A 14,373-nucleotide genomic window follows, 5' to 3' on the forward strand; every position below is an offset into this window, starting at 1 on the left:
TCGTGCTTTTTAAGATTATTATTTTTGAGAATTTTGGCTCTACGCAAGGCGTATATAGCCAATTATGCAGGGCATAACTCATTAAATGGACACGAGGGTTTATTGCCCTACATGGGGCATAACCCATGTTACGCAGGGCATAACCGCACAGGGTGCAAACCCTAATTTTGGGGTCTTGAACACTCTTTAAGGATATTAACCCCCTTGAGGCTCTTCTTATCACCAGCCTCCACCCTCTTGAGCATCTAAATCAAAACCTTAATCCCTTAGAGCAAATCTTAAAATTTTTGTGTTTGTTTTTGGTGCATTTTGAAGAAGGAGAAGTCCAAGCTTGTTGATTGTTGAAGCCCAAACTTGTAGATCCAGAACCTACATTGCATTTCCCAACTCTAGAAGTTATAAAGCTTGAATCTTGCTGGTCTACGTGTTGGATCTCATTAGATTCTCGATTTTCATGTTCTCTTGTCCCATAATCTTGAGTCTCATGATTAGGAGCTACTCCAGACTTTAGGGTTGCTATTTTTTTTGTTTCTAAGGTTGTTAGGATATAAAAATTGGATCTTGGTTGGTACCTTTCATCCATGCAAGAGATTTTGGACATTAGAAGAGGTTAGAAGCTAGGGTTTGATTTTGAGCTCCATGTAGCCATACAAAGGCATAAAGTTATCAACTTTATCACTCTAGACGTTTATTGGGACCATATTTTAGCACTTGATGATTTGTCTCTATGGATTAAGAGCTTGATGTGAAAATGACTTAACAGCTCTGTACACGTGGCGTAATCTGGGCTACGCCGAGCGTAGCCTGATTTTGGCCCGTTTTCTGGATAAGACTCTATGCCCTGCATAGAATGAGATGTACGCAACGTGTAAGTCAATAGAAGGTTGACCATTTACTTTTTGACCAGTTTTACTTTTGGGCAACTATGAGGGTTGAGGACTTAGATGTGCAAAATGGTCTTTTGCCCAAATGAGAATTTATGTTGGTATGGACTTGCTAGGTTGGGGATTTATCCTTATTTTCTAATTAGGGTTTGGTTTTGGATATGTTTAGTAGCAGTGACTTCAGCACCAGAGGCGAGTGTGTGAGATCTATTCGTTGACCAATTTAGGCGAGTCTCTTCACTATACTCGTGGGTCGAAGGCAGCAATCTTGGCCCGCTAGATTATGTTTGTAGGATGATAGATGTCTTTGTGACACTTGTTGATATGCCTATATGTGCTTGTTATCTTTGTGAATCTTACTGATATGATTGTATGCTAATTATATGTGGGGTGAAATAGACCCGAGGGTGAAATAGACCCGTTTGGTTGAAAAATACTGATTGAGTTGAACTAAACTCGGGGGTGAAATAGACCCGGGGGTGAAATAGACTCGTTTGGTTGAAAAATACCGATTTAGTTGAAATAGACTCGAGGGTGAAATAGACCCGAGCGTGAAATAGACCCGTTACAACTTCGAGCTGATATGTTTGTATGTTATAAGGTATTTAGGGAACTCACTAAGCTTTGTGCTTATGGTTTTATGTTTATTGTTTCAGGTACTTCCAGTTCCAAGGGAAAGAGCTCGACGTGACTGTACCTCATCCACTAGTGTTCCACATGATTTGACTTGTTTTGTACTTTGATGACTATATGATATCTTTTTATACTCAGATGGGATTTCTAATTGAATGAATGGTTGTTTCTATCGATTTAGAGTTTTATGGTGTATTTGGTCTCATGAACAAGTTTGAGTTAATCTTTTCCATGTTTTTGACCTAGTTTGGAAGAGACATGAATTGGATATGCATGTCTATTAAGCACCAATTTTTATGGTGATTTAGGTGTAGGAAGTCCCTCTCGAAGTTATGGACTCGTGGCTTTAGTAATTAAGTGCTTAATGGTTAAGTTCATGCCTTAAGATATTATTAAGGATCTAGGTTTAAAGATCTTGACTTATTGGGATGCATTAATGGATAAAGTCAGAAACTTTATCCATCAAGACCTTGGAAAGGACTAGATCTAAGCTTTGGGGCTCTTGGAGTGGAAGGAAAACCGCTTAATCCATCAAGCCGCTGAGACCCAATTTCCACGATGTAGCATTTTGGCCGCCACGATGTGGCGACTGGGGGGATGCTTGTCTTTTTTTTTCATTATTCTGCCATAGCATGACCAATGGGCTGCCACAACGTGGAAACTCGTTAAAGTTGACTTTAATCGTTAACTTTTAACCTTGGTTGACTTTTGGTCAATTGGCTAGTTTTGGAAGGTGTGCTAAGGGTTTACATTGTGTGGTTTATTAGGAGGTGTATATCACCCATTCTTTGGTTGTGAGAGTTGTTAGTTGTTGACCATGTCTGCGAGGCGAGTCTTCTCACTATATTGTGTAGATTGCTAGATTGTCTTTATGACTCTTGCATGAAAGACTATGGTTGGATCACAACACCTGTATGAAAGACTGTTGTTCGATTACAACACATGTATGAAAGACTGTGGTTGGATCACATCACTTGTTTATCTTTGTGACTTGCATGGAAGACCACGGTTGGATCATAGCAGAAAGGTTACGGTTGGGATATAGCTTGGAATTGATTGTAAGACTACGGTTAGATCGTAGCATTCATATAGGGTTGAAATACACCCTTAGGGATGGGCCCACTGATATGTATGGTATGTGATATTTTGGGGAATTTACTAAGCTTTATGCTTACGGTTTTTGTGGTTTAAATATTTTCAGGTACTTCCAGTTCCAAAGGGAAGGGTCTGACTTGACTGCACAACATCCCTTGATGGCTTCTTCCGCACTGACTATTATCGTTTTACTCTGATGCTTGAGAGATATATTTTACTATCATTGGTTTTGAAACAAAATTTTGTACGGGATTGATGGTTTAAAAACGAAAATTTTATTGATATTTTTGAGACGTTACATTTTTAAGTCAATCAATTATTATCATTAAAAACCAAATTTTTATTAACTTGACCAAACTCTTGGTCTACCACCTCATGTCCCCCTTTGGTGACCGGTTAGCTGAGACACCGTCCCCCATCGCCACTCTATTTCCTCTCTACATAGACTACACTTTCATCTTGTTCAAACTCATCCCTCCAGCACCTAATACTAAACCTCGTTCAAAAAAAAATCCACATTCCAACTCCTTTTCTATTGTTATTCTTACTAAAATTTTGTCTTCTTAGAGGAACCAAAGACTGGTGTTAGGACCTAAAAACTATACTCTAACATATGAAATCAAAAAGCATTTTAAGAGCAATATCAGTTGTCCGTGAAAATCTCACACCGTTTGCTGAAACCTACATATAAGTGAGATCCCAACAAATTTTCAATTGAAAATTTTCTGGTTGACGAAGATTAAGGCAATTTGATTCATAAAACATATGACTTATGACATCGTCTAAAGGATCGAAACCACATTTATAGGACAACAATTTTTTGGATAGATCAAACTATTGGAAGATCAAATAAACGAGCGCACCGATCACTATGTAGATAAAAATAGGTACAAGTTTTAACATCGCCACAACCCACTTTGTTTTCTTGCTCCTTGCTCGTTGAGTGACATGTAAAGAGAACAAAAAAAGGATTAGATTTGACTCAATGATTTATGCGGTTATGCCCTTGAGATATCATGATATCATCCCCCGATCACATGCATCCCCTTTTGCTACTCAATCCATTTGGAATCGATGATGAAGACAATTTGATTCAAAATTTGTGCTGATGAGTTGCTTGTTATGACATGTGGTAAGGGCATTCATGGACTATAAAAAGGGGAGAGAGTTGTTTTTAACAATAATTATAAATCATTTTTTTTAAATCCATTTAGACACAATGCCAGCTCTGGATGGATAAAGTTGGATACTTACATGAAATGTCATGTAGACTCTAACTTTGTAACTTGTTATAGCGGGCCATAATAGTCAAATGAAAAGAAAAACATATATTTAAGATCTAATTTAGCATGTTTTGAACTATATCACAATATGTTTGATGGTCAATTATAGAAATAACGTTATTTTCTATTATTCGGACACTTTGATCACTACATGCCAAATACCATGTAACAAAATACTATTTCATTTTAATAGAGCAACTAAACATGACAATAATTGGTACTTATCCATTTCTTTACCTGGTAAATTCCATTATTTTGTAATTTTATTCTATGCAAAAAAAAAAACAAATCCTAAAAGATCCGGACTGAAGATTAAGTTTTCAACAAATGCAACCTATAAACAATCTCAAAAACTATTCCATATCATTGGGTGTAGCAGTTTATAATAAGTTCCGTTACAATACCTAAAATTGAAGGACTCCATATAATTGGTTGTAGCAGTTTATCATAAGTTCAATTACAACTTTAAAAGTCCTAAAACTATAGGATTATATATAATACAATTAAAGGGAACTTCTAACACTTGTCTCCTAACTTTATACAGTCCTAACTTTACACAATTGCACACATGCAAAGATTATGCTACATACCTTGGCAAAACATACTGTTAGAAGTTTGATCTTCACTTGTACAAAAAATTGAAGGCTGGATACGTGGCAAGTTGTACAGCAGGTTTAACATTTGCAAAATTTTCTACTTGGAAGAAATTAGAGAGGTCACCTACAGAGAAAGGTATGCTGCATTTGGAAACTCAATGAGTCATTGTGTTACATTTTTAGTGAAGAAAACGTTATTAAAAGAATTTTTGTTAGAATTCATTGGAAATAAGTTTTAGACTTTACAAGTGGGCCATGTTCTCTCATATGTTTAAAATTAGTTCAGAGAATATATATAGTTTAAAAATGTTTCATAAAAGCCCTTGAAATGATATATTTTTTTCAAAACAAGTCTATTAGTTTCTAAAACTACATTTGTGCCCCTCACAAATAAAATATTATCAATATCAGTTGGAACTATTTGCAGTTACATTTCCAAATTGGGCCATTTAAGATCTTTATTGAATTGGTTTGCCTCTGAGTTACAGATAACATCTTATGCATATCCACGATTTAAATGTGGTATGGTGTTTTGCAAGAGTTTTTTGCATTTTATTTTGTTATTCATGACTTCTTTTACCATTGTGCAAAAGAGTGTTACACAAATATTTTCATCTTTTAACTTCAAAATACAAATTATTGAATAAGTAATTAACTCGAAACAAAGTCTTGGTATCTTTCTTAGAGTCAACATCACTAGATAATGTAAAAGGTTAATGAATAGTTGACGCCCTTGATTTCTACTTACTATAGGAAGTACCTCACTTGCTGAAATATAAATCTGAATAAGTCGTTCAAAGATGTTTGTTTTTTCAGCTTCAAGATATTTCCAATGGAGAATGTATTTGTATATGGTAAAAGCTGCGACAGGTATACCATGACTGAATCCCATGTCTGTTGTAACAAACTCAATAAAGGCATCAAAATTCTCCTACAGCTCATATCATATCAGCAGTGTAAACCAAATCCAGCATCAAACAAGGAAAGGTTGATACTAAGTACAAGTGTACAACAGATGCATAACAAATGACTTGACACAATGGACCCAAACTATATTTAAGTTTATCTTGAGGCCAAATGACTATTTGCTTGAAAGCAAACAGTACCCATAACCAAGAACATTCAGGGCAATTTATCATGTTTTATGAACCATGATAAGCTTCCACTCTTCCGTATGAAACTAGATATAAAAAGAAAAATACTTACTTGAATAATCAATGCTTCTTCAATCCTCTTGATGATTGTGTTTGTCCGAGGACGCTCCTTTAAACTTAAACTTAATGCATTGATATGCAATATCTATGAAAGTATCTATGAAAGTATTAAAAGAACGACTATCAATCTGATCTCTTATAAATGGATTGATTAACTTTTCTGATTCGTTTTCATGGTATCGTCGACAAAATTCATGAGAGCACGAGGTCTATCATCTCCGATGTTCCTTTTAGAATAAACCAGCATCCCACTCAGGATTTCAAACAGTACCACCCCAAATGAATACACGTCTGATTCTTTGCTGAGGATGCCGCTTTCTTGGTAGGTGCGATCCAGATAAAAGTGAGTCCCCGCAACCTTGGTGTTAGTGTACTGTTGGGTATTTGGCTGATTTTTGGTACCCAATTTTGACAAGCCGAAATCACAAACTTTTGCAACCAAATTTTCATCTAACAATATGTTAGCACTCTTGATATCTCTGTGTATAACTCTTTCGTGCTCCTTAAGACCCCAGTGAAGGTAATGGAGCCCCGTTGCTGCCACTATTCAAATCTTCAGGCGATGTTTCCACGTTATGCTACGGCTCTTATCTGGGTCTTGGAGATGATAATCAATGCTTCCATTAATAGCATATTCATAGACTATAATCATCTCATTGTTTTCATTACAATACCCGATGAAACACATGATGTTTTCATGGTGGAATCTCGAAAACATCTCAAGCTCGTTGTGGAACTCGATCTCTCCTTGGTAGCTATCGTGATCTAGGCGTTTGATAGCAATTGTGAGAATTTGCCAGCGTTCAGACAGTTTTCCTTTGTAGACTTTACCAAATCCACCGCATCCAATGAATCTTTGGGAACGGAAGTTTTCAGTGGCACGGTTGATCTCCTCTAGTGAAATTACATAATTTTCAAGGTTTACAACTGGAGATGACATTGTCTGTTGATATTGGTGATGATGTAGGGTTACAAGCACCAGTGGCTGTGAATAAATAGAAGACAAAACTGCAAAAATGGTCCCTGTGGTATGCATTTTTTCTGGGTTTTGGTCCAAACCTCGACTTTTTTGTATTGACGGTCCTTTTGAGCTATTTTGTTTGTGGTTTTAGTCCCTCATAAAATTAAAAAGACAAATTATGGGACTCACCTCTCTCTCTCTCTCTCTCTCTCTCTCTCTCTCGTTTCACACACAAACACACAGATCCATTAGGATCATTTGGAGGCTTTAGATGAACTCATTCATCATCTATCTTTACTCTTTCAAAATTCCCAAATCTCCAAATTCATGTTTGATTAGCTCTCCAAAACAAACCTCAATCTTCAGACTTCACTTATGGATCGTCGTCGTCCACCATAGTCTTAGAAACATCGAATCTCCTATGTTCTTCATCATAAATTTGTTTGTGTATGTATTTAGATACAAAATCAACATTTGGTGTTGGATTTGATGGGCTCCGATGAATCTAACCCTTCCCTATCGATTGATTACAGATGATAAGCACAAACTTGGATTTTGAAGAAAGCAGCGATTTGAAATTGAGATACCCACTGCAAATCTTTTGGTTCAGCTTTGGAGATGGTTGATATTGAGTGTATCAGTGTGTAAGATATGGTCACCGAAGATTTCTCCATCTCTAGAGTTCGTCCCATTCATGGTGGTGTTCATCGTCGTTTCAGGCGGTGATCTTCGGATTAGGATTTTTTGACCAGGTTTTCGTTTCAAATCTTCCCTTTGACTTCTAGATTAAGCTTTTCGTTTCAAATCTTCCCTTCGACTTCTAGATTAAGGTTTTCGTTTCAAATCTTCCCTTCGACTTCTAGATCAATTTGGCTGTAAATGCTTCATCTGTTCTTGAAGGTCAATAAGGTAAACACCAATTCCATCCCTCTCTCTATCTTCAACAAAATCATTCAAGGAATACCAAATTCCTAAATTCCCAAACCCCCAAATCAATTATAAGAAGAGCAAATCCTGGAGACTTGCAGTTGTTCTAATTCCAAAAATGGAATCCTGGGGACATGCATCCGGTAAACGAAAGGATAAAGAAAGCTTATTATCCTACAAACAACTTATGAACGAAAGTTACACTTCTAGGAGGCTATCAGAGGGTGTAACAATGATTAATTCCAAAAATACAAGACCTTGTTTAATTTGTAAGAATGTCAGAAATGGACCTTATTGACCTTCAAGAACAGATTAAGCATTTATTTTTGTTAAGTTTGTAAACAGATGATTTAATTGAAGAAGTGAAGATCCAATTTCTTAGATGGGTTTTTTCTGGTGTAGGTGGAGAGAGAGAGAGAGAGAGAGAGAGAGAGAGAGAGAGAAGGTGGGCCCCTTCTTATTTTTTTTAATTGTTAAAATAAATAAATTAGTATTAGATTTAAGAAGAAATGAAAGAAAAATGAAAAATAAATATCTCAAGGGTATTATAGTCATTTCACTATTCAGACGGACCAAAGACACAACAAAACTAGCTCATAAGGACCACAAAGCCAAAAAAATCAGGGTTTGGACTAAAACCCCAAAAAAATGCATACCATAAGGACCATTTTTGCAATTTTATCTAAATAGAAATTCCAGTTTATCATGGGGCGTAGCAGTGTACCTCTTTGATTATGGTTTTATTTTTTTGTTTTTTTTATTATTTTTTTATAAACAATCCACTTTAAAGATGTGTTTGGCGCTTTACCACCAAAAGGGTGCGGAATAGAAAGCCAAATGACAAAAAAGCCACTTTACGCCTCGCTAATAATTCATATACAGTCCATCGCTTCACGTTTCATCTTTCCCTGTGGTGTATATCAGGTGACCCACCCCTTCGCCAGTGGAATTCTGGAGAACCTACAAAAACATAGCCTCATTCCACTGCAGGGATTAGACAGTGACGACGACGTTTTATCATCGTCATCTAAATCGATAAGGGCAACTTTTTTTTTTCTTCGTTTTTAGCCGTGGAACCCATCGCTAGAGAGAGATAGAGTGCTAGTGATAGTGATGGGAAAAAACAATTTAGGAGGGCCATTGGTTGATTTGATTTGCTTCTTTATATATCACTAGCATAAAAAGTCATTTAATTAATTAAAATAACGTGGATAATAATAAAAATATAGAGGTGTTTGTGATTTTTTTTTAAATAGTTTTTGATTATTGATTTTTTAAAAAGCCAACAAATTTAGAAAAAATGTTTGACTATTGCATAAATATTTTTTAAAGTGACTTATTGATATCCTTTAAAAATGAGGTTTCCTCAAGTTAAGAATTCATAATTTTTAAAGTGCTTAAATGCTTATGACTTTTTAAACAGACAAGGTTAATGTCATAAAAACCATCAAGTTTTCAGGGTTTTGTCGGTTTTGTTCAAAGTTGAAATTTATGTTCGTTTTTACCCAAACATTTTCGAAAAAATGTTCGGTTTACCCTTTTACCGGTGATAACAGGTTTTCCAGGTTACCATTATATTAAATTCGCAAAAAAAAACCTTAAGTTTATCATTTTTTTTGCGTTTTTACCCGTAAGTTTATAATTTTTTTTACACTTTTACCCTAAGTATATTTTTTTTCATAATATACATATTCATATGATTTTTCTGCTTGAATACGTATAATATGAAAAAAAAATACATATGGTAAAATTGTAAAAAAAAAAATTATAAACTTAAGGGTAAAAACGTAAAAAAACTGTAAACTTAAGGGTTGTTTTGCGAAGTTAATATAATGGCAACCTGTTATCACCGGTAAAAATGGTAAAACCGAACATCTTTTGGAAAATGTTAGGGTAAAAACGGACATAAAATTCAACTTTGGGCAAAACCGACAAAACCCTGAAAACTTAAGGGTTTTTATGACATTAGCCCAACAGACAATACTGTTCTTAATGAACTCTCTTATTTTTTCTTTTTTTTTCCATGTTTTTTTAGTCATTTTATAGTTAAAAAGTTTTTTTGTCACCACAAAAACTAATCCAAAAACTTTTTTAAAAACATTTTTTTGTTATCACCATAAGTCAATAAACACTTTTGTCAAAAAAAACCTTTTTGAAGTTAAAAAAACGATTCCAAGGAACCTTGTAGTTAGAGGCGGACGCATGAATGTATTGCACTAGTTGCAACCAAAAAAAAAATTCCGATCAAATATAATAAAATAAAAAAATTTAAGTTACAAGTGCATTAAATATAACAAACTAGTGTAAACAATCTGCGTGAAGGGAAAATTGGTCATTTTATGGGCAACCTTTTGCATCTAATAACAAGTTAATAACCAAAAAACTTATGTATTTGAACAATATATATATAGTGTTTTAGTAAACTACAAACTATAGTACCAGACAGGAATATAATGGGTGATACCCACTATATTGCAGAATATTAAAGCATTTGGTATGTGGGACAAAATTGGACGGGAGTGAACTGAACGGGGTGAAAATGGACTGGACTAATGTAACACCAGTTCCAGGTATATGCTTCCTTTGAGTTCATGACATGTGAGACTTTAAATTTTGAGGTTTTGGGTGGCCATGACGTGGTGGGAAAGGCACCACGGTGTGGCCTCATCCGTTGAGAACACACATCATTTTGGACGCCACGGCATCACAAGGTCTATGCCACGACGTGGCAGTGGCCAACATCCAAACCCTAAATTTTTCGTGTTTTAAGCTCTATTTAAGCGATGTGATGGCTATGGTTTTCTCACCCTCAGCCTCCATCACCTCCTATTCGACCTAAAGCAACCCTAGCCTCCATTGTTGACATCTTAAGGCTTTTAAGTGGTTTTTAGTGGTATTGAAGAAGAAGAAAAAGAAGAAGAAGAAGAAGGTATTCTTATCCAGCAATAAAACCTCCTCATCACCTCCTTATATACATTCTGGACTTTTATAAGTCCTTAGGTTTCTACCTTTATGTGCTATCCTTTTAGATATAAGATTTTATGCACTTTTCTTCATGTTTAAGGTGGTTTGAGTGGATGGATTCCATAAAGGTGGAAACTTTATGGATCCTTGAGGTTCCTTTGTGGTTTCATGTTTCAGATCTGGATTTTTATAGAGTTTTGGTCCCATACATGAGGTTTTGACCTCATTTTCTCCATTTTGACCTAATTAGAGTTCAAGACATGGGTTGGACATGCATGTCTATAAAGCAAGGATTTTTATGAGATATTTGGGTGTAAGGAAGCCTTATAGAAGAGTTATGTTACTAGCGTAATGGATTAAGGGATTAATCCATTAAGCTGTCTTGGAACAGTTCCCACGACGTGATGACATGCTCACCATATCGTGGTGAAAGGGGTTTCTCGCGACTATTTTGTCGTGAGACTACCACGATGTGGCAGATGCTTGGCCACACCATGGTGGCCATCTAAGTTGGTTTTTAACTGTTGACATTAACTGTTAACTTTTTTACCAAGTTCCAAGGAGTGAGTGGTTGAGTAGTGGTGTGTTATGGTATAATGTGATTTTCTGACGTGTTCCCAGTTTATTTTCAATATGGTGGTTATGAGAGGATCTGGTTTGGGTGTTGATGGTTCAGAGAGGCCACGATTGAGTGATGACGGGATCCAAGAATTGATGACTGCTTAAGTGACTTTGGAAGTCAGAGAGGCGATTCCAGAGGTGTCTGGGTATGTTAAGACCACTTTGATTGAGATGTTTGACGAGCATTATGCTTCTGTCAATGAGGCTGCCGCTGCTCCAACCACTGCAACCATCATTGTTGTAGGACTTTAGGGAGAAGGATCGATACAGTACCAGGAGTTCAGTAACGGAGACCCCGAAATTTGATGGGGTCAAGGACCTGATTGTCGCCTTGAGGTGGATATCTGTTGTTGAGGGGTCTTTCTACATATGTTCATGTACGAAGAACCTGAAGGTGAAGTTTGCATGTAACATCCCGAATTTTAGAAATATGATTTAAGGGTTTAAAGTGTAATTTCGAAGAAGGGACTCTACGAGTAGGTATGCTTACTCGCTGAGTCGGAGCGGGTTTTGGGTCGCGAATTAAGTGACCAACTCGCCGAGTCGAAAGTTGGACTCGACGAGTTGGTGCTGGAATGAGAAAAACCCTAATCTTAGGGTTTGCACCCTATTTAAAGGACTTTATGTCCTTCTCTCAGCCTCCTTATTGCCCTTGAGAGACAGAAAACCCTAAGCTCGTGTGTGTGAGGCCATTGGAGGGAGATTGAAGCTTTGAAAGGTGTTATAGTGGAAGAAGCTTGAAGATCAAAAGGGCTTGCATCAAGAGATTGGTGTAGATCCAGAATCTACTGCAGTTTGGGCACATCTTGGAGGTAATAAGCTGTTACCTTGCCCTTGTTGCTTCAAGATCTATTCTTGAATGAGATTTGGGGCCATTTTGGTATGATTGAGATCTATTTCGGGTTTGGAGTTTAGATCTGAGGTTGCTACTCCATATCTAGACTTGTGTTGGTCTAGAATGTCATAAAGCATCAGTCAATGAGTTGTTGGTGAAGCCCCTTTGTCTTAAACCCTAGCCCTAGAGTGATTTGGACCTTTAACTCCTTGGTTTCACGTAAAGTTTGCAACTTTACGTGGGAGTTATGCACTAGAGGAGTGGATCTACAGTTTGGAGCCCTTGCATGGCTTAAAAAGCCTCAGTATGGATTAAGGACTGAAGGGACTCGGCGAGTCACATGGGTGGACTCGGCGAGTCATATGAAGATGGGCATGGCCTCGACGAGTTGGAAGAACAACTCGGCGAGTCTATTGAAGATTGTGGTGGACTCGGCGAGTCTGTTCTTGGACTCGGCGAGTCAGGTCGCAGAACCCCAACCTCTTTTGGTTAAAGCCTCGGATTAGTGAGTCAGTTGGCGACTCAGTGAGTTGGACAGAATGGGACTCAGAGATCGTTGGACTCGACGAGTCTTGGGGTGACTCGGCGAGTTAAGTCGTGCTGTGATAGTTTTCTAAGTGTGAGAACTCGACGAGTCTTTGGGTGACTCGGCGAGTTGAGTCGTGCTGTGAGAGTTTTCTGAGTGTGAGAACTCGGCGAGTCGACGGGTTGACTCGGCGAGTAGAGTCAATCAGGAAGGTTGACTTTGGCCAGGACTTTGACTTTGACCTGTTTGACCTTCAGGGGTGTTATGGTAATTTTTGGATATTTATGTCATTGGATCATTGATGATTATAGGTGTTGAAGTTGGAGGCAGTGCTTCGGGTTTGTGCTTTCGTGATTCGGTTCGGCAGTTTCAAGGTGAGTTATCCTCACTATATCAACAGGGTCTAAGGCACCAAGGCCGACCCTTTATCGGATGGGAATCCGAGTATTTGTTTGATATGTTTTTGAGTTGCTAGATCTGCATCCTAGTTTTAGGATGGTGTTATGTTAGTGACCCGGTTAAGGTCGGTATCCTGGTATGTAGGGTAATGTTCTGTTAGTGACCGGTTAGGTCAGTATCTTGGTTAGGATGTTGCTATGCTGCATGATCTGATAGATTCGTTTGTTTGGCTGAGGATTTTTATGTGATTAACTGTTTTATGTGCACATGGTTGCTTGGCTAGGGTTGGGTTGAGGCGGGTCCTGCTTTGTGCTGTAGGCCAACATACCCAGGGCGGACCGGATAGACCGAAGGCCCGACGAGCGGTCCGGCTAGGCTGAAGGCCCCAAGAGGGCGGTCCAGACGTGTCGAGGCTCGGAGAGTGGACCAGGCCGACTGAAGGCCCAGTGCGGGCGGACCAGTCATACTGTAGACTCAGAGAGTGGACCAGGTGGACTGAAGGCCCGGTGCGGGCGGACCAGTCACACTGTAGACTCGATATGCATGGCTGTTCTGTATTGTGAAATGATATGAGTATGGTTATATGTGGTTGGTATTTTTGGGGTGACTCACTAAGCTTTCGGGCTTACAGTTGTAGTGTTTTGGTTTCAGGTACTTCAGGAGATCGTGGCAAGGCGAAGGCGTGATCGTACCGCTCCTCATACTTCATGATTTTGTGATCTGGTTCTGGGGATACTCTAATGTTTAAACTCTTTTGAAAACAAATTGTAATAACTCAATGGCTTTTGAATGAATTAAAATGTTTTAAATTGGTGCAATTTTCATGAGTGTTACATTGCACTTCTTCTTCGCTTAGGGGTGAAGGACTGGTGGAAGTTTTCATATCAGATCTTTTCTACTACGGAGCGGGCCGTAGTGACTTGCAAGCAGTTCATGGAGATGTTCAGACTGAGTATGTTCTATTGGTATAAAAGAGAGAGAGGGATATATATATATATATATATATATATATATATATATATATATATATATATATATATATATATATATATATTGGCCCAGGAGTGTCTGTCGCTCAAGTAGAAGACGGAATAGGTGAAGGAGATCACCAAGATGTCTATTGAGAAAGCTCTTTTCCGCCCTGAGTATGTTACTTCGGAGAAGGTGCAGATGCCCTAATACTTGAGCATCCTCAAGAATAAGATCTGGGAGTTCGTATCCACTCAGCAGTATCGAACACTAGCAGAGTTGTAGTCATTTGCTCGGAGGAGAGCGATTGAGATTGAGACCTAGTCGAGAGAGAAGAGGCAGACTCCAGTTCAGACTAAGCCTGCAGCTAAGCGGTTCAAGCCCACTAATTCCCGATGTGGAGGCCAAAAGTCCCACACTTGCGGGAAGACGCATGAGGGTTTTGATGGGTTTTATACAAACAATC

This window comes from Lactuca virosa, chromosome 1 (genome assembly GCF_052849685.1).
Source record: "Lactuca virosa cultivar CGN04683 chromosome 1, Lactuca_virosa_CGN04683_v6, whole genome shotgun sequence".
Taxonomy (NCBI): domain Eukaryota; kingdom Viridiplantae; phylum Streptophyta; class Magnoliopsida; order Asterales; family Asteraceae; genus Lactuca; species Lactuca virosa.